Below are 25,365 nucleotides of genomic sequence, written 5' to 3' on the forward strand. Positions count from 1 at the left end.
AAAGAGCATAATTAATGTTTCGGTCCATTTCAGTGTCGCCTCTTTACTGATTTATGTTAATAGCCTATGATACATGGATTCAAGCATCATATCTTGGACAAACTTGGGGGAAATAAGCATTTTTAGATTTTGATGTGTTGCACATTGTTATCTGTATGAAGACTTTACCTGGGAAAATACAGATGGTAGGCAAATTATTGTAAAAATACCCCATAAAGCTATGTAGTGGACCTGAGAATTATATGTATTTCTGGTTTTCTCTTCTCTGCTGTATCAGACATACTCACTTTGCTTCTACTTTCAGGACCTTTCAAACCATATTTTCTTCCAATGTCCTCCGACTCATTTGGCCTTGAGACGCTGCCTCCAGCCTCTGGCCAGCACATGTTACCATTCCAATTACTCACTTGTGAAACAATCACCTTCTTTCTATTCCACAGACTGTAACTCATCCTCAGAAGTAGGTCTTGTAAAATATTCAGAATCAAATTTCTTATTCCCTCCTCTATTTCTAGTCTTTCCTTTAAAAAAGTCTAAATTTCAGTGTTACCTGCTTAAAGGCAAAAAAAGTGTTCACAGTGTTTACGGTAATTCTGTGCTAAGACTGCTGCCAATCACAGTGACTAGTATTGTCTCATCATTCTCTTATACTCCTCTGTCTTTCCCTATCCATCAGCTGTCTCTTGTTTTACACTCAATTTGTAAGGTCTTTCTAAATGAAATGACCTTGTACTTTGTGTTATAATTATAATATGCAGCACAAGGGAGGATTAGTAAAAGCACAGGGCTTTTAGGTACTATAGTAATGTGCACAAATAGATAATTGTTAATAGAATAATCTTTCATTGAAAACAAAAAGACAAATATATTTTCAGAGATGAGCAAAAGAACTATCACTAATAATTTCCCGAGGGAACAAGAGGAATGGGGGCTATTGTTCTGTTCCTGTCTTATTCTTCAGGAAGTACATCTCTCTCACTTGCATTGGCTTGCAATAATAAAGACTGATACTTAGAACAGAGTAATGAGAATATCAATTGCAGTTGTAATAAACAGGCTACTTTTAAAGTACTATCTTCCTTTTACACCCAATAAAGATCATGAGTTTCCTGACTAAGAACAGATTTACCCTCTTTGCACAAAGTTGCAGAGTCCATTGTTAGGTTCATTCTAGAACCACCAAGTGACATACTGTCACCATTTGAAACTGGATATTACTTTTAGGTTTGCTGATAGTCTGACTTGGTTCTGAATTTCCTTTGTTTAAATAATAGTGATTAAAGTTGAATTATGACCATGTCATTACATTACAAAACAATACCTGTTACTGCTTAGCATTGCAAGAACAACAATAGGAAAAACAAGAGATTTACAAAATACAGCCTCTGGGTTATAGTGAAGTTGGTGGAAAAAGTAAAATACAAAAAAACCAGCCTTCTAAAGCATTAAAAAAAAATACAAACAAGAGATTACAATAAAGATGAGGATAAATTCTGGTCCAGATATGTTAGCTGAAGAATAAGGGAAAAAAAAAAACCCAACAAAACAGGTTAATTTTGTAACACACACACACACACACACCCCAATTTGATATAAGTAAAGCATTTTAATTAGGAGGTGATAAAATACTCAAACATGGTAACCAGGGTCATGGTAAATACTCCTTAACTAGACACCATTAGGACCATCTTGTATAAGTACTTGATCCTGCTTTATAACAGGGTTTTGAAACAGTGGCTTCTGAGAAAAACAGATCTCTCTGTCCTTAAAATTACTGATCAGAACCAAAAATGCCAGACTGAAAAACATTTCTTTTGTGGAATTTGGTGGGTTTTGCTTGTTTTAATAACATCAAGTAAACAACAACAAAGTGGATAAAATCATGTAAGCCAATCTAATTCATTAATATGCAGCTTCTGAAACATATTTCTTATCTCAAGAAGTGGCCTACCATGACATTGTTTTATTTGCAAGTTCTCTTTTCTCTATCAGTGTTGCTATAATTATAGTGAAAGTTGTCTCCCTTATATGGTGCTATCTTTAATTTTCACTTAATAGGATAAAAAAGAAAGGGTATTTGTAACTAACATCTACACACTACTGTGTTAGGAAAAGCTTAAAAGGATAGAAACCTTCATAGTTTCAACTATACATTAGTTCATTTGTACTATGTCTGTTGGCTGTTTGTCCTAGTTACATTTTATATGGCTGGCTGCTGACCAACCTCATTTCAATTGCAGTGCTGCTGCTCTATTTACCTTTCAGAAAAGACTGTATAAAGACTGTATATCGATTCATTTTCATTAACCAGTTTAGGTTTCATACAATATGGTAGACACCTAGGCTATATTACTTATAGAATTCCCAAAGAATTAATCATATGTATAACAACTAGTTTAATTAATGCATATGTATTGTGATATTGGTTTGTTGGTTTTTTGGTGTGGTTTTTTTTTTTTTTTTATCTGTATAGAACAATGACAAAGTCTTCCAGAGTGTGCAAAGTAGTGGACTTAATCTTATTATTGCTGCTTCTTGCCATTGTTGAATTTCACAGAGAAGCAGATAATAATTTTTACAAGTTTGATGTATTAGAAACTCTTCATTTCCATTTTCATTGATTTTTAGCTGTGATTTGATATTTTGCAAACAGTACCAAGATATTTCATTATGTAAGTTTTCCATTCTTCATGTATTTTAAGTATTTTATTTGGAGGCATACTAAACCCCTAAGGAGTAAATATGGCATATTCAGCTCCAACTGTGCTGGATTTGCCCTCTGGTTCCACAGATCCCTACCATCACAGACTGGCACAGAAGTCACTGTTTTGTCAGTAATGTTTAACTGAGTTGATAAAGAGCAACAGTGGGAATAAAAGACTAAAATTTGCAATTTATTTTGCTATTTGAACTTACTGTTTTACTGAATATCATAGTTGTCACTGTGATTGATTGTTTGATTGATTTATTGATTTTTGTGAATGGGTAAATTTGTAAATTTTATACTAGTCCTGTTGTAGCTCAGGTCACCTTTTCTATAATTCCTCTTAGCTTATATTTATCGGTCTGATTTAGCTTCTTTATGATCAGTTTAGTGTTTAATAATGGATTAGTTTTCCCTATTGTTTGTATTGACTCTAAATATTTTGACTTTCTGGCCTTTCACACACTTTTTTAAAAATAAATTTGAACTGCTACAGCTAACAAGTATGCTGAATTTAATTTTACTGTGGCTATCAGAACTAACATCTGAAATGTAATAACGTCTTGACTCAATTAATTATAGCTGTATCAACAATAGTCTTGCTAGTCTGTTGCACAACTAAAAGCCACTATTTAACCTTGAGAAGTCTTCCTTAACACATGACTTGATGTGACGTTTGACCAAATTACATTGACTGGTAGTGCATATTAATACAGTACAGCTTTATGGATCTCCACTAGTCACTCAGCACTCCAATTGTGTGGATAGTAATTACTTAGATGTTATGAATGTAATATAAATTTCACTTCATTCTAATTGGTACATTATTTTCTCTATTTTGTAAATATGCTATCGCATAATTAGGGAAGACCTTCAAACTATTGCATAGAATTGCCAGAGTAATTATCTGTCTGTTATACAAGGACAAAATAGCTTTAGAGAAATTACTTTTTTAGTTGATTAGTGCCTTTATGCCTGTGGATTTTATTCAGTGTAGAGTTGACTGACTAGAAATCCTGTCATTCCTATTGTTTTTTAATGGTTTACTGATTATCTTTTCAGGTAGTATATTAACACACATTATCCAACTCCGGTATTTTACTAGAATATCTGTGGCACTGTAGAAAAAGCCCAGATGTCACTTCAAATGACAAAAGCCTGAGTCTTCAAAGCATGACAAGCAGTAGCCAGAAGTCTGTCCATACCAGAGATTCCAAACACCTTTTAGAGTATCAAACTGTGTTACTTATTTCTTCAAATCCTTTCTCCCATTTAAAAACTATAGGAACTGTAGGGAAAGGTAAGATAATTCTTTTAAATTAGGGGAAAGGGGTCAAATGTGAAGGATGAGATTTCCTGCAGTGACTTAAGTGCTAGAGCTGTTCCCTGTTCAGTCCACAAGCCAAAGGAGGTACTATAGAGGATGAGGTGACACATTTTGGTTTACAACCTCACACCACAGCATTTTTGGTCATTCCCATTCCTTAGTGACGCTACATTAAATGACGAGTAAACCACATTGAGAAACAGCCTTTTTCTGAGTTAAAGCCAGTGAGTATTGGTGCTATTCTATTCTTTTTGAACTTAGGCACAGAATCACAGACTGACTGGGTTTGTAAGGGACCTCTGGAGATCATCCAGACCAATCAACCTGCTGAAGAAAATTCACCTGGAGCAGGTTGCACAGAATCGTTTCAGGAAGGCTTTGAATGCCTCCAGAGATGGAGACTTCGAGAAAGGCCTCTTTGGGAGCCTGTTCCAGTGCTGTGTCACCCTCAAAATAAAGAAGTTTTTCCTCATATTCAGATAGAACTTCCTGTGTTGCCCGTTGCCCCTTGTCCTGTGGCTGGGCACCACTGAAAAGAGCTTGGCATTTTCTTATCACCCTTAAGATATTTGTATGCATTGCTAAGATCCCCTCTCAAGTCTTCTCTTCTCCAGGCTAGACAGGCCCAGCTCTCAGCCTGTCCTGATGAGGGAGATGCTCCTGTCCCATAATCATCTTCATAGCCCTCCACTGGACCCTCTCCAGTAGTTCCCTGTCTCTCTCAAACTGGGGATCCCAGAACTGGACACAGTGCTCCAAGTGCAGTCTCACCAGGGCAGAGTAGAGGGGATCACCTCCCTCCACCTGCTGGCCACATAAGTCCTAATGCCTCCGAGGATCCCTTTGGCCTCCTTGACCACCAGGGCACACTGCTGGCTCATGGGCAGCTTGCTATCCCCCAGGACAATGTATATCATATGTCTATATGTCATATGTCCACATGTCATATGTCCACCAGGACAACATATGTCATATAAACCTGGCTGCATAGTAGTTATTTCCTAACGGATGTGAGCATACATATGAGAAAGCCAGTCTCTTGACTTTTTAAACTCTATTCTACCAGTAGTTTTAGAGCTGAGCAATTGGTTGCTGATCTGCAGTTTGCTGGAGATATATGTAGCTGGGACCAGCTCAGTGTTTCTGGGCCTCGTCCAGCATTCCCATGTTTGACTTCCTTTAGGTCACTGCTGCCACTGCTGTGACTGTGGACAAAGATTCTCATGATTTTGGAAACATGAAATCACTGTTTCACTGTGATGTGTCATATAACACGGAGCTGGAAGTGCAGCCTCAAACACTTCCGTCATGCTGAAGACAGAAGGAGACCCAAGTCTTTTCATTGCAATTCCTTTGAGCTTCTTTACAAACAGGCTGGTGAAGATGGCCCAACCCATCCAAAAAGTCTCTGGGTACAAAGAGAGAGTCATCCACACCATTCCCATCAACAGAACAGAGTGTGTGGGGAAGGATAACCTACTGGTGGCCAGCACTCTGTCAGACCGCTTTTGTCCTGCAGAGGTGACCTTTGAGAACGCTGGTTAAGGTAAGCACTGTGTATGGATGGAGCACGATATTACTGTAAACTTTCCCTGTGAGTGCTTATGTTGTTGTTTTTCTGCTGGAACCAAGATAATATTCAAATTAAATCTGGAACATCAGGAAGTGATAAAGAAAAACTAAAGATTTCTTTTGGAGTCAACTGAAATCCCCCAACAGGGACTAGCAGTTATCACTGAGAACGTCACAGTGACACACACAGAACTCCAGCAGATTCCCCAGAGGTAATTAAACCTTTAGGATTTTTTCCTGGTTGGTGTGGCACTTTCACATCTTTTGGAAGCATACCTTTTCCACATGTAATTAACCACAAAATAGAAGTTATTCAGTGAATAGTTTCATAGACAAAAGACACAGATATTCCTACTTCAGTTTCTTGTAAGGAAGAAAAAGAAAGGAAAACTTAACTAGGAATATCTGTGTCTCCTGTCTAAACATGGGTAACTTAATGATTGTGTTTAGTTATTTTTCTCAGACTATTTTTCTATACATCCTACTTCTGTCCAGGTGCTTCCTAGCTAAATAAAAATTGAAATGCTTACCTGAGGACTTAACTTTATGAAAAATTGTGTTAATTTTCTACAGTCATTCAATACCTTCAGCAATTTTATTCTGATGAAAAAATCAATTTAGTAAACAGATGCTGAGATGCTAAAAGACTCAGTTATGCCAGTAGTTGTGGTACATACACTGCACTCTTTACACTAGAAATAAGTAATTGTTTAGTTTTAATTGTAGCTTTCCTTAACTATGACTATTATTTATTTTTAAGAGAGTTTGCACTATAGAAAATTATGACTAAGCCCATATCTTTTAGCATAAACATTTTTCCGATTAAAGAGTCTAACACACATACACAGTAAAAACCGAAATTCTTGCCTTCTAGCATTTGCTTTTTGTTGTCGAGAAGTAGCAAATCCAATTACAAGATGTTTGATTCACCGGGTAAATCCTACTGGAACATTTTCGGCTCTGCAGGATACCACTCAGTACTGAAGAACTACTTGTCATCATAATGATGTAAAGGACCACATTCTGTGATTCACATTTGAAACTGTTTGCCAAATGATTTTCAGGAAGGCACCTTATAAAATGCCCCAAAACTCTCTTTAGTATTTAGATTCCTTTTTTATTATTATTATTTCATAATTATTCTTTGCATACCTTAAAACTAATAATGCAATGAATTCACCTTTGCCATGTTTTTTTGAGGAGATTTAATTCCTCCAAACATGAAACTCCCCAGGATAAAAAGAAGCTTCAAGATTTCAGTTAAGTAGATGCTTTTTGCTATAATTTGACTTTTTGTTAAACTGGTGGTTTTGGCTTCAGAGTCAATTTTCTTCATAAAATGAGGCAAATCAGAAACACCCTTAACTGAGCTCATTCAGTCTATGTTAATGAGAAATTGGACTGAAATCAGACTCATATGTTTACATTTGAGGAAACATACTAGGACTCATTTGTAAAGTCAATAAATAATCACAAAAACAGTCTCTCACAAGCACTGAAACAAACCATACTCCCACATAAAAAAAAAATATTTTCCTTTTTTATTTTCATTAACTCACTTTGTGTCTGTTTATTAATGAAACAAATTAAGGTAAATAAAGCAGGGAATAATTACTTTTAAGAGTATTAAGAGTTTTTATTATAAGCTATAAAATTTGCTCTGATATATAATAGAGTTTAAAGATAAAATTTCAATTCATGGACAGACATCTCTTGCATACATACATACATGCACTCTGTGCACCACCACAGACGAAGTCAGTTGGAAAAATGCTGAAAGAATGCACTTCCCTCAGAAAGGTTACAACAATATCAGGTAATAAAGGGTAGAATTTGCCTGCCATTTGATAGAGACAACAAACTGAAGAGCATTTGTATTTTTCAGAATAGTGAGAAGTACAGATGGAAAATACCTAATTGAAAACTTGCTAAAAAATTAATATTGTTTCTTGCCTTTTTATTCTCTTAGTCTAGTTTTCAGCTGATGAATCTTTCATCACTTCCTGCAATAAGCAGGAATAATAAAAATAAACAAAATAACCTCATTTTTGGTTCTGCTTAGGTCTCAATGAGCAAAGGGTCATCTCTCCCTTATTCCTTTTTTTAATATTTCACTGTTCTGCTCCACTACCAAGAATATATCTTATCCTATTTCTTCACTCATTCTATCAATGATGTTAAAGGCTAATATCCTTTTTTTTTTATCTGTCTCATATACCAAAGATATATTAATCAAATGCAGTTCCTATTTGATTTCATTAAACTTTGTAAGCATTTTCCAGTCACTGAAGTATTCAGAACAGGATAGGAACAGAGCATTAGGTCATCCAGGCAAAATAAAGGGTGTTGTATAATCAGTTTCATGTAGAATATTTTAAAAAAAGGATTTCTTCTCTTTTATGTTCTGTTTCAAGGTGTGGAATAAAATATTCCAGGTATAGTTCAACAAACCCCATCAGATTTGCAAAAGATGCATATTTTATTTTTTTTTTTTTAATCAAATCATTTTATGAGAGTTATTTAAAAAAAATCTTAAAAGAGGAATGATTTTTCTAGCTGTTGCATCTTCCAACAATTCTTGACTTCAAAGCCATTTCTATAGGATCTGAGTTACTTCAGACCCTTCTGATATTTCTATACTCTAACATAACATCAAAGAATAGTTTCAGTTTAAAAAAAAAAAAAAAAAGGAAATTTAAAAATCTAAGTTGCATAGTATCTGGGACCTAGGTTTTGGCACTCTTCATAGTCAAGTTGCCTGTTCTTCCTGTGATATATCAAAGCATAAATTTTGTCTATTACTTTCATGTTTATCCATAAAATGAAGTTACATTTTTCCCCATTTCCAGGGGAAAATACTGTTTATACTTCCATTATCATTCAACATAGTCCTTACCTCAGATCAAATTAAGATCTCTTGAGACATCCTTATGAATTACAAGACTTCTGACTGAAAAATCCATTAATCAGAAAGTCAGGATTTGTGTTAAAACTTGCCTTTGTAAAATTGTTCAGGTTGTAGTGTGTTGTTGGGTGATTTTTAATGTATTATATCTATGTATGAAGTAGCCTTTGAAAAGTTCCTAGCTATTATTTCTGCCTTGAACATCCACAGATACTGCTGGTAGTATGCTGCCTTTTTCACACTTGTTTATCTCAGGTCCTTAAACTCTGGTCATTCTTTAAGTGTATTACATTAATTTAGAGAGGGGAAAAAAAAAAAAAAAAAAGTAGTGAGAGCAGTGGAAAATTGGATTAAAAATCCAACATGTTTAAAGACTTCACGGTAACCCCCAAAATTCAGCTGATACTATTTCAGCTAATTGTTATTGTTAGTTGATAAGACTCACACTCTTGATAGAAGAAAACCAGACTTACTGTTCTCTTTGAAGCTGGTAAAATATTTTGCTTTTTCTCCATATTTTCTGTTCTATGGGAGTTTTTTTATTATTATTTTTTATTAATTCTTTCCTTTTTCAACCAGTTTTTACCTTATTACAACATGATTCTTACTCTTCCTAGCCTACATTGAATCTTTCTCACTGAGAAGCTGAGGCACTGAGGATCCCTCCCCACTTTTTTTCCCATTCTTCATTTTAAAAAAAATTCCTGTTTGCATCTAAGATTGATGAGCTACCTACTTATCTATCAGTTCCGTCCCCACTACTCTGACTCATCTGCAATAACAGTTTATTGCATCTTTATCCAAGTTTTTTACCTCTATTTAATCTTCATCTGTCATTATCCCCTCGTTACCTGTGTGAGCTTTTGTTGCTTCTCTGTTCAATGGTATCTCTCAATCAGACCTCTCTGTACAGTTTTCTTTTGATATTTTGCTTCATAGAAACCAATTGTAAAAACATAAATTGTGCTGTATTATATTGTTGAGCCAGGGTCCCTGTGAGACATTCAGAGGGTAATTTTGCCTATTTCAAGAGCGCTTATGTGCTTAGAAGTCTTAGCTTTTATATCTCCAGCTGAGCGGACATCCTCAGTACTTTATGAATTACCAGAGTCAAAATGCACAATCATACTCAATATTTTTAAACTTCATCAACTACCTTTTTCTTTCACTCAAAGAAGCTTCTTAACCCAAAAAGAAAGTGGAGGAAAGAGGCAGAAATAGGAGGAGTTCACACTAAGAGTAAACCCTGGCTAGGGTGACTTTAATAGGCTAGGAATCATGATAAGTGTTAAGTGACAAGAAGTGACAGGCTAGGAGAGCCTGGTGTTTAAAATGCACGACTAGATTTTCATGCACTCATTAGGAAAGAAAGAAATGAGACATGGAGTCAGCCCTGAATTGGAAAGAAGCGCCAAGTGTGTTGTGCCAGGGGCTTTTCATTCCATGGGAGACATTCACAGGATTAATTGACTCCTGGTCTATGCACACTGCTGTACAGCAGAGCTGTGGAAACCAGCCAGCAAGTCTTTTGCACATTTCGATTTTCTCCTCAACTTTAAGAGTCAGACTTACCTAAAATCTATAGGTATAGACAGTTTAGCCTAATTGAAATTGCTCAGGAATATTACTTCTTGAATGGTTCTGTGTCCTTTCAAGTGATATCTGTAGGAGCTGCAGAAATTCAATACAAGAGCCCCATGTCTGGTAGAAAGCAGGAGAGCACTGTGTTAAGTACTCACCTAGTTGTTTCCAAAGAATATAAAAAACACCAAAGGCTGATATTGGTGCTGTGACATCAGTGCAGTGTGTTGCATGGTCAAAGTAGTTTCTCCAAAACAGAGGCAGCAAAATAATAGATTAAGAAAATTATATCAGTTACTACTATCAGACCTCGATGGTGACATGGCACAACACATAACACCAAAAGAAGCTTTGCAGTCGAGAAAGAGGCAGATTTATGGAAGGCAGAAGTAGTCTGAGAAGATTTCAAAGATCCATGAAGAATTGTGTTGACAATCAGGAAACAGAAAGCTTGAGAGTTGAACCAAGGAAGAAACATGAGACCTTTGCAAATAACAAACTTAACCCCAGATGATGCATGTTTGAAGAGATAACAGCTCCAGAAGTTCTGTGGGTTTGTTTTATATAAGAATGTGTAAAGCTGAACTATTAATTTCCTGAATAGATTTTCTGAATAAGGAAACAAAGTAACAGGGTGAAGAGTGAAAGAACTAAAACCAAAACCAAACAACAACAAACTAAATGGAAATTAAAAGTATATTATGGGCAAAATTTCCTTTCTACAACTAATTTCATACCATTATCTGTATTAATTTTCTTAAATAGAACCAACCATATAATTGCCAACGTTTGAGTTTGGAAACTCACCTATAAAAATTAGAGACTTACAGAGTTTAGTTGGCAAAGTATGACCAGGACTAATTCTTTCATCACCATTTCAATACATTTTGTTGCTAGTTATATCTGTAACTTTTATATGTCTCTGTAAATTCAGCTGGCAACTCATAGACAACAGCAGGAAAAGCAAGCATGGATTGTATTCCGCATCCCTCACTGCATTAATTACTATGTTTGTGAGAAGAGTCGGGGGTGGGAGTTTCCTCTATAAAGTAGTATTTTAAGAAAATCCCAGGATTGGAGATAGGTCTATATTTTTGTGAAATTGATGTGCAAGGCTTTAGGTACTTCTTTCAAATTTCATCCCTTTACAGTGGCTCACAAAAATTTGTAGTGAAGAAATAGGACTTTGAAGTCCATTGAAATGAGTGGTACTTTTAAAACTACTTCTTGGCCTTGGATCTGGCCATTGGCATACTTGTTTTGTAGACATTTCTTTTCCTTCATCAAGCTTGAGAGCATTCTCTGGTTTTTATGCAGCTGAGTGGATAATTTCAATGCATATAAACATATGAATATGTATGAGCTCTTATGAGCTCTTGAAGATGCCATGGTTCACTAAATCAGATTGTTTAAATTTGCCCCAGCCACGTAAGTTCTTCCAAAAGAAATTACTGAAATAGGTTTCTATGGATATCTCAGTTAATTAAAGCTCGTTTCATCCACATAATTCCCCTTTTTACAGGAGTCTTTCAGAGTTTCTGACTTTAATTCATTGCAAGCCAGCTGAAACTGGGAAGTCCATAAAGTTGCCATAGTAACTGAATGGACAAAGGCTTAATTCACTAGTTTATATAAGCCAGAACTCATATCCTGCAGATAGTAATGGTCTTAAATTATTTAGGTCTATAAAGTCCACTATTAATGGATTATATATATATTTAATAAATAGGTGTCAGTTCCTTAGTTAGTGAAAAATGGTCTTGGATTGCCCCATGCTGTCTCAAAAGTAGTTGTATGTTGGGCAGTAAGCCAAAGCCAATCAAAAAGTCAAGGGGAATGAAAAGGAACAAGAAACCAGCATATGGTAACATCTTTCCATCTTGAGAGGATATGAATTATGTTATTTATTTATTAAGAGTTTATTTTTTAAAAATCCCAACACTGAGCTGTTAAACTCCACAAAGTCAATGTGGATTTAACAGTAAAGAGTACAGCACATTTTGAAATTTGCAATCTAATGAAAACAACGGGACAGAACTCAATTGTTATTGCTCCAAGCCCATGGACAGAATTTGCAGTGACACTGCTCAGGTAACAAGATAGATGTGGAAAAGCAAGACTCAAGGAGAAATCTCTTGAAGAATGTTATGAATCACCTCGTTTTGTCATCGGCAGCATGATTTATTTAGGGGCACTGCATTCTTTTGGATTAAAAAAAGTGTGACATAGCCAATGGTTATGCTGGGTGGTGTCAATATGGATGTCCCAAAATTAAGCAAATGAACCAAAAGTCTTTTACTTTGAACTGATTTGAGATTATCCATTAACTTTGAGAACAATAATGTGGATAACTGGCTAGCTGAAAAGGGTCACATAGACATAGTCCAGCTGGCTGGACAAAAATGCACATCGCTCTCAGCTTATCTGAAGTAAAGCAAAAATACACTATCCTTGGCTGTTCTTGTTACACAGTATCAGGAAGATCGTGGTGGGAAAAGAATGTTACAGGTGGGAACAGATAACTACAGAAGAGAAACTAGGGGCGGGCTTGGTATTTAGGCAACTAACCAATAATGAGCTTAACTTTTGTAATATGTATGAGCTAATTATAACAAGGCATAAAAGGTGACTGTAAGGTAAAATAAATGAAGTCTGCTGATCACTCATATTGAGTGACTGTGTCTTCCCTCCGTCGCGACACAATAACAATAACTTTTTCTGTCTGCTTGACTTTGCCTTCTTTCCCCACACTTTCTGCTTTATGCAACATTTAGCAATTGGGCAGATTAAAATCGTAAACCAGGCCTGCTGCACTGCAACTTTCCTAAACAGCATTGGTAAATATTATAATCATCATAAACATTCTTTGGGAACTTTGTACTAGTAAATGGATTCGGACATTTTCATCATCAAATCTACCTATAATTTCAATATCTTAGAGAACAATTCTATATAATTTAATTCCCTAGATTAATGAATTCTATAGCTCTTTTTCATGATATTCCTGAGTACATCAGTTATTCATTTTAATCCTGCAAGCATGAAGAGAACAGCCCAGGTGGGAATTGCCACTACAGCTTTATTGTATTTTATGTTGATTTCATTTTTTTCTTGCATTTTAATTCTACTGCCAGTTTTCAGCAAGATGTTGAAACTAAAAGTTTCCCCTGCACATTTAATTCAAAGAGCAGATTGACACCTATATTTCTCCCTGGATGGGATTCCACTGCTCATCAGGCGATCAGACTTTATAACTAGATTTGTATTTTGTGTCATGCCAGCCATCTCCTATCATTCCAGGTGGTTTAGGTCCTTTTATAGATTCTTGCCCAGGATGTATAAATACTGGATAAATGGCATGAGGCAATAGGATGTGGAAAACCATTCAGAGAAATAAAAAGCAGATTGTTTACAAAAGTGAATGAAAACAGGGAATAGTTAGATACTCCACTATCATAAATTTATTTTGTTGTCACATACAACAATAAAAGGGTTGGTGTGTTTTGTGATTTTAGGTTTGTTTTGTTTTGTCCAGGAGCCTCTCATGAGCTGTGAAATAGCATAGGTTGCTGCCTTAATGACAGGTTTACTCTCGTCTCCCTTCTCCAATCTCCATTACTGTTCAGCACATTTTGACTTTTTAGAGATCTCTTATGGAAAATGTTTTTTTATAAGAAGATGTTCTATAATTCAGGATTTATGATATAAAATTTACTTGTAAGGGGGTTTTTCACACACATACACACACACACACAAAAGGCTGTTACACAGCATACAAAATTTGTATTGTGTGCGTTACGGCCTATGTAGCTTTTAACTTTAAAGAACATATCTGTCTGTAAATCAGTGCTTAAATCACAGAAATATATTTAACTGCTTTCACAAAGGACATCACCTACCAGTGTGATGAGTGGAAGGGTATTTTCTTATGCAAGGTGTTTGTAAAATACAGAGATGTTCTCAACTACCTTGGGTTGAAACTTCATTCAGTAGTGCATCATATTTCCACTGGTGCTTTGCTTCACTAGTGCTTTGTTTAAAAAAAAAAAAAGCCTAAATTTAAAGTATTTAGACAACCAGCTGAAAATTTATGTAGAGACAAACTGGGATTACTCTGTGGTCTTACTGTTTTGCCGTAGAGAAAGATGTACAAAAGAGCACTAAAAATATTTTATTCCTGAGTTCTTTCTGTTATTACCAACAACTGTCAGCCAGGAAAGTAAATTCTGTACATTTCCCTTCTTATTTTCCTTCAAATTACTTTTGTGACCTCACTGCCCTTAACTGAAATATGACTCAAAATGTACGTTGCTAATACTGATTATGTTATTGTACTATTACACCCTTGCAGCCATGCAGGAACAAAGGAGTAGAAATGGGATACAGTATTGGTGTGGTGCAATGAAATCTTAGGCACGGCACAGAAATCCCCCTCTCTGGGAAGGGGCCAGGGTTGTTATACATGTTAAGACCAGTGGTATAGCAATGTGAAAACAAACAAAAAAAAAAATCCCAACTGGATAGGAAGTATGATTATTCTAACTAATAAATAAAGTTGTTTCAAGCTTTCTTAGTAGAGCATGACAGTAAGCTCTACTCTGTAGAGTAACCAATAAATCTAATGTGCTGACTGTACTCACTGCTGAAGTAGTCCTAAGAAAGGTTAGGTAAAACTGAAGGGAACAAATGTATGAAACATTCACTTACAACCTCCAAAAGAAAAGAGGTGGTACGTCAGCTGGAACAGGGAGTAGGTAAGGTATTTTAGAGCTTCTGAATTTGTCTTTTGGGATGTCTTGCCATTTTCCCTACCCGGTATCAGGTGAGTTTTACAGAATGTACACAGTAATATTTAAAATAAATAAAAATAAAAATAAAACAAACAAACATCTGCAAGTGTCTTGAAAAAAAAATTTACCTTGAAGAAACAGTTGAACTCTGAGATGTTTCAAAGTTGAAAAATTCCAAGCTGATCAAAATCTCTGAAATGCTTCAAAGGAGTATCTTTCTCTGTTAAAGAGAATCAATCAGAAGGAAAAAAATACCTAGTTATCTCATACAAATCCAATTAGTTCATACAAAGAGGAAAATCAGGCATTTTTATCTGTGGATTACACCACTTGATGTTGTTTTTTTGAATATTGATATCAGACTGAATGCTGAACTATTTGCAGCTAGGATCAAAAAGAGACCAATCAGGCTTTGTGAAAAGACAATCTTAATGCAAAGCATGATCTATTATGAGGATCGTTGTAATTAGGTCTATTCAGATTTACAACAGCATCTTTGTAGAAACAGCAACTGATTCAGTATACAGGCCACATAATTAATCTACAAAGAAAGCACTTCACCTTGAATTCACTTCCATTGGCTCGTCTTAGAATATCGTTCTGTATAAAAAAAAAAAAATCAGTTCTTTTTATGCTAAGTGGTAAATGAACTGTAAGAAGTCCCCTTTTACCCCCTCAGAAGCATACTCTTCTGCAATCCTCTTACAGGATAGTTTGTAGTTTATAGCTTATAGTTTAACCTAAGCTTTTCCAGTAACACCATGACTTTAGGCTGCCTTTTTTCTCTCTTCTGACACCAGCTACTTTTGTTACCCCTGGTCAGCCCCTGTTGTTGTTTGAACACAGAAATCATGTGCTATGAACTGAACAAACTGGGGGGGGCATGAGGGGGAGTAAAGAAGAGGTTTCTGCCAAGTTATTTACTACTTGTACAATAAAGGAGAAGGTTTGAAGGGAGAAAATGCCTGATAGGTAGGAGAGTGACTGGGATGCTTACAGAATGTTTATGACTTCAGCTCCTTAGTAAGGATGGTACTGTTTCTTTTCAAGGTTAAGGCTAATCTCTTCATGTTGCAGGGTTTTTTCTTGTATAGTGTTCAGTCTGTTGAGCACCTTAATACAATATCAAAGAACTACTTCCAACCTCACCACATCTAAATCTACATGCTTGTTCCTCTTTAGAATGCTTAGACAGTATCTCCAAAACAATGGGGGTTTTCTGTGTAGGAAGCATAGGGATGAAAAGAAGTGAAAGAAAATTAGCATTTCAAGATAATGCCTTTTGATAAGATTTTAGCACAAATTTGTAACTGATACATAAATATCACAAAGATTTTCTCAATACAAGAACCAGTGCAACACAGAAAGGATTTGAAGCTTAATCACTTTACCCATCTGAAAATCAAGATTCTTCCTTGCTTTCTCACTCTTTACAGAAAGAGGTCTTTGATTGGGTTGAGTTTAATGGACTAAATTGAACTCCATAGATTTTGCCTAAGGTTATCAGCAAATGGCAAATTAATCTCAAAATGTGGTAAAAGATTCACATGCTGTAATTGTAACCTGCAAGAAGGTTACAACAGAAAGATGTTATAATTTATATTTTTTTTCTTTATTACAGATTTAGAAATGGGAGAGTTATAGGGCATTATGAATACTGGAAAACAAAACATAAAGGAAATACATACACAGTTACTGCATTTTTAGAAGTATTACAGAAGTTCAAAGTGTAAAGTAATTTCCAGCACTAAAAAGGACGGGGTTTTAGCACTCCGTTAGTATCATTAGTGGACTATTGCTGTACAGCCAGGTTGTGGCCTTGTACATGATCAAAAAAAACCCCAAACCTTCATTTGCAAATTAAGGAGCTTATATGTGATTTAATGAACATGCTATCAAATAATTTCCTTTTTTTTATGTATGTTGTTTATTTTTTAAATAAATTGTAAATACTGGTGAATGCACAGACCTTCATGTAAACTTACCAATACATATCTATACCTAGCTATCAGATGGAGAAGTCTTGAACATCTAAAGCAATTACTGTTGAGGTATGCCCACTAAAAATCTTTACATCATTGTGACTTCAGTGCAAGATACTGAATGAAACTTTTTTAAAAAACAAAAATTTGTTTCTGTGACATTTTATGACCATCGCTTATGAATATGTTGGTGTTTAAAAATTGAAATGGTGGATTTTGCATGTGAAAACCATACAGTTTAGCATTTTAGTTTTTCAAAACTTGAAAAGTGTTGTTTTTTTTCTTTAAATCATTTCCTGTCTTGAGAGACGTATGTGAGAATATAGAATTTAAAATTTGAATTTTAAAATTTATTTTTAACTAATTGTGAACATGATACAATACAGGGCAAGACTGAACAGGTTGATACTAATAACACTCCTGTGATTTGTCAGCAGTGCAGCTGCAACCTCATGCGTTTGTGGTGTGAGTGGCAGCAGGGCCGGGCTGGCTCAGCATCCCCCAGTTACCTCCTTCCCCCAGCCTCGGGAGGCAGCAAGCCATCAGCATTGCTGAGGCTGTCACCTCCCTTGCATCAAGCAATCGATGTGTCTGACGGGCAAATTCTTTACATTGTGTTTTACACAGATGAACTTGCCACCACTTGACAGACTTCCAACCTTTTACACCTATTAAGGGAGGAAACAATAATGCTGTCCTCTTCTCTCTAGGGTTTTCTGTATGCTACCTCTGACTGTGTCCTAAATTAATCAAGAAATCAATTTGCAGCCTCTCTGCTCAGTTAAATCAAACTTATTCACAGTTTCTGCTGAGTAAAAAACATCCAGGGCTTCTACACAGGTACCTGCTGTCACTTTGACAAGTTGTATCAGAGCCTTGGACAAAGTTACAATGTCCAAAATGTTTAATTTTCCTCTTTTTTTCTCTTCCTTTTTTAGCTTTACGTGTTGCTTTTTCACTATTTTAATACATTACCTTTACAAATACTAATTTTGTGAATTAATCTATTCCTAGAATCATTGCTTGCTAAATACAACTGCTAAACGAGGTAGAAAAAATAATGTTATTACCAGAAGAACAGAACATAATACAGTACAAAGTTCCTTTTTATTGAAAAATCACGATTACAACATGAAATATTACAGTGTTTATTAGGGACTTCTAGATATTATAGGCCTGCTAATAACCTAAGGGTTTAATTTTTTTCCACGTCTGTGAATGATTATTCTTTATGGCACAGATAGAATTTTTGTTTTAATAGTACAAAGCCTAAGGCTCACATGTTTTCTTAAAGCTGCAGTTATTAATTAAAGCATCTGAAAGTTAAAGACCTAGTGTAATGTGCCTGTGCAGGCCTCTTCAATAGTCAATGGAAAGAGAAAGGCATCTGAGTTTTACTGCTTTGTAAGAAACATAACTAACATATGTAATCTAAATCACCCTCTTTCTGTCCAGAGAGGATTTGGACAGTTAACCTCAGCTAATAAACAGGCCAGATGAACTGCATTCTTAATCTTATTGCCATCCCCACAGAAATATCTTATTTTTGAGAAAGTTCTTTGACTTCTGAGTTCATCTTCATATTAGTGAAGATCAAGATACGTCTTATTAAATATGTTAGCACCGATTTACACATAGGTGTATAGCTCAGAGTTCCTCTGTTAGATATATTTTTCATTTTAAGTAGAGATAGACGATTCCAGTAAAGGAATTCAGACTGAAACAAAGATGTTTCACAGATTAACTATCTTAAAATAATGTTTGAAATTCACATAAAACACATTATTTATCTTCTTGGAACTATTTTGAATTAGAATATAAGTACTTTATAGAAACCATTTGTCTCTAGATTGGACTAGAGGAATAATATTATCCAATGGAGTTGACATTTCTTCATGTTTTCCAGTATATTAAAAAAAAAAAAAATCTTTATGAAATTTTTTCTCACACATTTTGAATCCCTACTTAACACAGTTGATTACCAGAATGCTTTTCCTCCATATGATTACTATGATCGATATGATCATAATGTCATACTATTATGGTATACTATCATATCCAAATAATAATTACTATGGCATAGTGCAGAAAGAAACGTGTTTCTTTTGAAAGTGAAAAAAATATCAAAGCAAAACTAAGTTTTCTTTATTTCCTCAATTTATAGTTTTTGGTGATTTTGTCGCGTACATATTAAACCTTTCACATTTTTCATGCATTACACAGGTGAATACAATTTCAGTCTTTTACTGACATCAGTTCACTCTGCAATGGGTTTTGCTATGTGAGCCTGTAGGCTCATCTCGCCTCCCTGGTTTAGATATAATGAGCATTGCTCTAACATACCCAGATTTAAAAAACAGAAAGCCTACACACAGTTAAAAATTCCTAGAAGTCTAAAGTTGCTGTCAGTCAGTAGGAAGGCCACTGAATTTGTTCCAACAGAGTTTATCTTCAGAATTCCTCCTGAAATAGTATACTTTTTACTGTTTCCCTGATATTTATGGTTAATACTCAGGACTACAGTCTATCATTTTTATGATGCAGCACTTTTTGCTGTGCTGCCTTGTTTTCATTTGAAACAAAATGGACTTAATCAGTTTATAGTAGATCAGACTTAAACAGTATTTCTTCACTCGGAAATCAGCTTTTATTCTGGAGAAGCTATCTATCAGGGATAGAAAAAGGAAAAAAAAAAAAAAAAGAACAAAAAAAGGCAAACCACAGAACAAAACCCCCAATGGATAGAAAAGTAAAAATCCATTATTCATGACAACTTACCAGTTATTCACATTTTTTAATTTATATTTCAGTTTCTATAATATATCTAGAAAATGTCATTATACATTCATATTTCAGACTTTCTTTGAATGCTTCATATGTGCAACAAACTCGTGCTATTATGCACTATATTTGGGGGTAAGTTCTTGCTTTAAATTTTCTTTTCTTCTGAGACGATAGTTTTGTTTGTGGGAAATAACCATTACCTACTCGGAAAAACTTTTTTTTTTTTTTTTCATGTAGCTTAATTCTTGGGTTTCGTTTTAAGAACTCAGTGTAATAGGAACTTTTTGTTTGGTTTTGTTAATGCTGAGCTGCTAAGAACAGGCAGTTACTTGTCTGGGTCGTTCAGGTGGTGGTGGTGGAACTACCTACCTCTGCCCACCAAGAGAGGATGCTTCAGGATCTGGCCTTGGGTTAGTACCTAAAGGGGGGGCTCAGACTCCTAGCAGTGCTGCTCTATGTTAGCTGCTCCTACTGATGTATCTCTTGAGAAACTTGGTACCTGTCCATATGTGCATGGTTGGGCCTGGCAGTGCTAGGATGTGAACCCCACTCCACAGGGGAGCAGCCCTGTCACCAGAAAAAGCAAAGCACCTCAGCCACCATCAGCCTCCCCATGGCTGTGGGAGCAAGCCCACAGGGGCTTGGCCACAGCCACAGCCATGTCCATGGGCTGGTGCAGGGTGCTGAGGAGATTTGGGCAGGGGATCCCAGGCAGATATTGCCTGTGGAACCAGTAACTGATGGGGTTGGGGTCACTCAGGGAGAGTCCCCAGAGGTACATGGAGGAGAGACTCCAGGGGTATTGAGGGGAGAAATTATTTGGGTAGATGTGGAAGGACTCTAAGAAGGAACCAGAGAGACTCCAGGGACCCCCACGGCGCCACGCCAGGCTGTGCACCACATGGTAGGGACTGCTGTGATGAGCTGCCTGGTCTTCCTCCTGGAGGCCACCATGTCTGCGCGCGCACACACACACACACACACACACACACCCCAGATCAAGGGAGTAGTATCACTTGTAAAACTTATAGTTTTTTTCAAAATGCTCAGGCATCTGAGTCCATTCAGTCTCTACACTGTCAAATTGTCTTAAACTGTGACAGTCTTTGATTCTAGGCTCTGTTTTCCCTCAATCTTTAAGTGGAAAAAAAAAATCTTTTCCTAAGTTGATCACTTGAAAAAATAGCTGAGATAAAGAAATGAGTAGAATAATATTACATGTTAGACACAAGAAAATGGGTCTAATTTTGTAACATTTGCACACTCTTCAAAGTGCATATATGAAAAGCTGAGCAATCAGCACAGTTTATCTCTATGTGACATTTCCAAATGCTATTTATACATTTCATGGGTCAGTCTTTTATGAAAATAGCAGTGTATGCCAGCTATCTAATGATCTGGCATTTGAAACCAATTCAATTTATATGTTAAAATTGATGTTAGGGGAAAACCAATACACTTACCACATTTTCATTCTGTAAGTCTGGTTGTCATCTTAATTTGTCTGGAAACGTCTTTTTATTTTCCAGGGGTATCTCATGGGATATAAAGTAGTATAAATCATTCTAGCTCATCTACCACTGGAAATTACCGTCAAGGGTAAATTTTGGTCCAGCCTATATATATCACAGTGATACATAAAAGCAGCACCAGCAATGCCCTTAATATTCTCCAACAGCCGTCTGCATCTCATGGAGAAAAGCAGAGTGAGAGATCAGCTGTTTGAAGATGAACAGGGCAGTAATTGAAACTAACACTATTTCCAATTTGTTTGCAAAGATGTGGGGGGGTGTAGTTTGCACTGTATTGGCACATGTCCTCCTCTCCCTTCATTCTTTCCCTCGAGTTTTCTGCGAACTCCATGGGAATCTGAGACACCCGTGAAGGGTGTCATGAGCATGACCCATTGTCATGGCTCATGGACCCTTAGACAATGGTGTCTTTTTGTGTTCTTCACTGAAGGATGAAAAAGAGGAGGAATTTGCACCATTTGGAGAAAAATTATCCCATTTCATATCACCTCAAATGTCATGGATTATCAAAAGGTAACCAAAGTTAGGACTAATAGCCTGAGTCCATCTTCTCAAAAATACATGCAAATACATCAAGATGCCACGGAGCTTCTGTAGCAGTTTGCACATTCATACTCCTTATGCCAGTATGTAACACAGAGCATGGTTTTGTGTATGGTGATGTGTACTTCTACGACTTTTTTCAATAAATTTCAAAAAATATGCGGAGATAATTTAGAGTATTTTGTATTATACAAATTCTTACATCTTGCTGTGTTATGATTTTCTCAGCTTTTATTTATGAAGTTTGTTGTCAGTTGGGTTTTTTTGTGGTTTTTTGTTTTGTGGTGTTTTTTTTTTTTGTTTGTTTGTGGTTTTGTTTGTTTGTTTGTTTTTTAATTTCAGAGTGTTTCAAATCATCCAGGAATCACAGACTAATGATTTTACAAAGATTCATATATCCTTGGGGTTTGGCTCCTCTGTTTAGCCATCATGGATAAAACTCTTAGGAAGTGAGCTCTGTTCACTTGATGTGGTTCATCCAGTGAACCACAATCTGTTTACAAAGCGATATAAGACATAGCTCCTCATTTCACCTTCTGACAAATTCTAGTTTGGATATTGAGATGTCATTTAACAATTTAAAATTGTTAAAGAGACACTAAATAAATACAGTTTTCTTTGCAAAGTCTTTTCAGTTTTCTTTGCAAAGTCTTTTGATCCCTTTTTTTTTTTTTTTTTGGTTGGTTTTTGTTGTTTGTTTTTGTTTTGGGTTTTTTTTCTGGCCAGTTTTGACAGATGGCATTATCTCACTTCAATTTATGAACACAGGATGGAAAAATTTACCATGTTGCCATGTAAATTGTTCCCCACATAATCACCATTCTGAAAAGGTTCCCTACAGGGAAAGGAGTGTGTAACTATAGTGTCTTCACAATTTTCCAAATATTGTCTCTTTAAATCCCTTTTAATTTTGGTAATCTCTGTATTTAAAGATAAGTCATCAGTTTGGTTACACCATCAGAATGTTAATAATGAGGAGCCACAAACCTTTATGTTGCATATAACAGATGCAATGCATAGAATGAGGGCAAGGTATTTTAGATATTGATTAATGTAACAACAAAATATGATATTGCTTAATGTAGTTGTAAAAGCAGCCTTAAACAGATTTTTTCAAACAAAATAAAACTTCAAGAACTTTAATTGCTATTTTATTCACCCATATTATTTTTCACTGACTGTCTTAAAGATCTGTAAAATACTAAAAAAGAGTTTACTGTGCAGAGAGATTTTATCCTGGCTATGTTTGAATCAGAATAAAGACAGTGCTCAGTCACAGTGAATTCTGTTATTCATTTGTTATTTATGGTTTACAATCTGCTTTACTAGAATGTGTTTTGGCTTCCAATGTGTCATAATTCCATACAAAAAGTAAACCAGGAAAATGTTAAGTGACACCTTATACTTCCTGTAATGTTTAGTTAGCAATTTTAAGGTTTCACCAACTGTCACTCATAAATTTGGGGTGGGTGGGGGTGGGAGTTGGGAAGTGCTAATGCAAAGTAACCCACAAAGTTTGTCTTCCACAAATCTAACATTGCATCAGAATATGTAAACTTTAGAGTTCTCCTTTAAGAGAATCTTAGTAATCTTAGTTCAGGTATTATCATATTTTTCAGTTCCAGTACTGTATTTATAGACACAAAGCTTTTACAGAGGTTTTATTTCTTTCTTTTCTTTTTTTTTTTTTTTCAAGTTGAATATCTTTAATGTTGTTGTTTATTTGAATGTTTATAATGTTGTTGTCTCAATAGGAATTTGATTTAACAGGTAGGTCAGTGGCCTAAGAATGAGGGATTCTAATGTAATATTACCTTCCATTTACGAGGTTTTCGCTATGTTTGTGTCCCTGATAGAAAGCCTGGGAGTAATGCCCTTTTGCAAACATTTTTAACAGTTGCAGCCTCATTAGCAATATCAATTGCAATTCCTTTAATGCTACAGGCAATGCAGCTGTGGAGAAGATACCTGGATCTGTGTATCCAAAGCACATTTATGTTTCCATGTGGTCTTGTTGACATTGCTCCATCCTCATTGACTTCCTCTGTAATGGATATGTGCCTTGCCTACTTAGCAGGGTCTGGAATGAAACGTCCCACAATACTCAGGGTAGCTGAGGCCACCATACACACTCGGGCCTCTCGATTAATTCATCTTAAGAAACAAGCATTTTGCTGGGTTAAGAAGATCGGAAGGATGGGTAAGGAAGACATTCTGTTATACATTTTTTCCTTCAAAATGTAGTCTCAAAAGGGAAGACAGTTGAAATGGAGAAAAAATTAAGGGACCATGTTGGAACCCAGTTCTGCTGTCTGTGTTAGAAATCAAGACTTTCGGTGACTTGTAAAGTAGAATGAGAATAAGGGTTTTCACCTACAAAAGAACTAATACATTAATTCAGTATTATCTATTGTATTGTTAGGTCTGTTAGCAAAATTACCTTTTTTAAATTAAACTGATTTAAGAAATAGCCAAATCTTTCTGATTAAGCCAAATAAGGAGTTTCCAAGTATATTTATAGTAAACATGATGCAAAGATTACACAATGGAAATTTCAACCCAAGCACTTATGAAGTATCAAAGCAAATAAAACAAAGGGCAATGATGAAAAGGAGCAGGTAGCTTGAACCATGGTATCAATAAAATCTGCCTGTATAGCATATCACATACTGCTTCCTGATTTCAGTATCAAAATGTGTTGATTATTTCTGATATTTACTTTTTGTTGGTAATTGTAAATCATTCTGAAACAGGGAGGCAACATATTGAGTTAATTTTGAAAATAGTCTATATTTTAGCAGTTCTGGATGCAAAATGTGTATTTTTTATAAATTACCTAATACTACGTTAAAATATTTAAGTTTTGTTCTAAAAATGCATGGCTTTCCATAGTAGACTTGTAGTTTTGTTCTTTGGTTTTAAGCCACTTTTCTTATTTTGTGGTCAAGTCCCTCTTTCTTCCTCCCTCCTTTACCTAAAAAATAATTCCAAGTATGGATTTTCATTGTCTGCTAGCTCTTACACCAATGCATTTTTCAGTTTAAAAGTGTAGAAATTCTGAACTCCAGACACAGCCCTATATTTACTTTATGTGAGTGCTTAGTTCAACACTTCTAACAGGAAAATGTTGAACATCAAAATGTATCATTGTGACTCCTATAATTGAGTCCACAGATCAGTTTTTGCACCTCACCACAAATATATTTTGTATAAATTAAAAGTGGTTTATCTGGAGTGCTTTTTCAACCACAACCAATTCTAAATTATAGTCTATTAAAAAATAATGACATAATCCAAAAGCCATGAAATTCCTACCAGTTTCATACCAAAATGATTTCTAGAAATGGACAAGCTGACAGACATTCAGCATTTGAATAACTAATCAAGAGCTACTAAATATCTCTGCGCTGTATTCTACTGGATGTTTCTGGACTGTAGTGTAATTGGGGAGTTAGAACATGAAAAATAAATTGTAGCTATACAATTCTAATAGAAGATTTGTGAAAGAAACATGAAATACAAATATTTTGATAGCATATATACTGCATTGCTCTATGAATATCTTATTTATTAACAAATCACCATTTCACATCTGAGATCCAATAAAAGTAGAAGCATTCCTTTTTTGTCATCTGAAAGATTTTC

The 25,365-nt window shown here is 35.5% G+C and overlaps 1 protein-coding gene across 6 annotated transcripts in view; it reads right to left on the reverse strand.

Moving 5' to 3' along the window:
* LOC102047831 (cadherin-19) overlaps positions 1 to 25,365 on the reverse strand; it is a 68,962-nt gene that overhangs the window by 42,882 nt on the left and 715 nt on the right. The window contains exons 2-4 of one of the 6 annotated variants that reach the window (XM_055706017.1): positions 15,441 to 15,479; positions 15,008 to 15,099; positions 5,512 to 5,649 (exon numbers count right to left, since the gene is read on the reverse strand). The exons of 1 other annotated variant lie outside the window; for it this stretch is intronic. The gene's annotated coding sequence lies outside the window, so the exon portion shown is untranslated. Of the gene's footprint in view, positions 1 to 5,511; positions 5,653 to 15,007; positions 15,100 to 15,440; positions 15,480 to 25,365 lie in introns of all 6 variants that reach the window. 4 more of the 6 variants (XM_055706016.1, XM_055706018.1, XM_027798353.2 and 1 more) reach the window with 4 other exon arrangements.

This window comes from Falco cherrug, chromosome 3, assembly GCF_023634085.1.
Source record: "Falco cherrug isolate bFalChe1 chromosome 3, bFalChe1.pri, whole genome shotgun sequence".
In the NCBI taxonomy this organism is placed as follows: Eukaryota; Metazoa; Chordata; class Aves; order Falconiformes; family Falconidae; genus Falco; species Falco cherrug.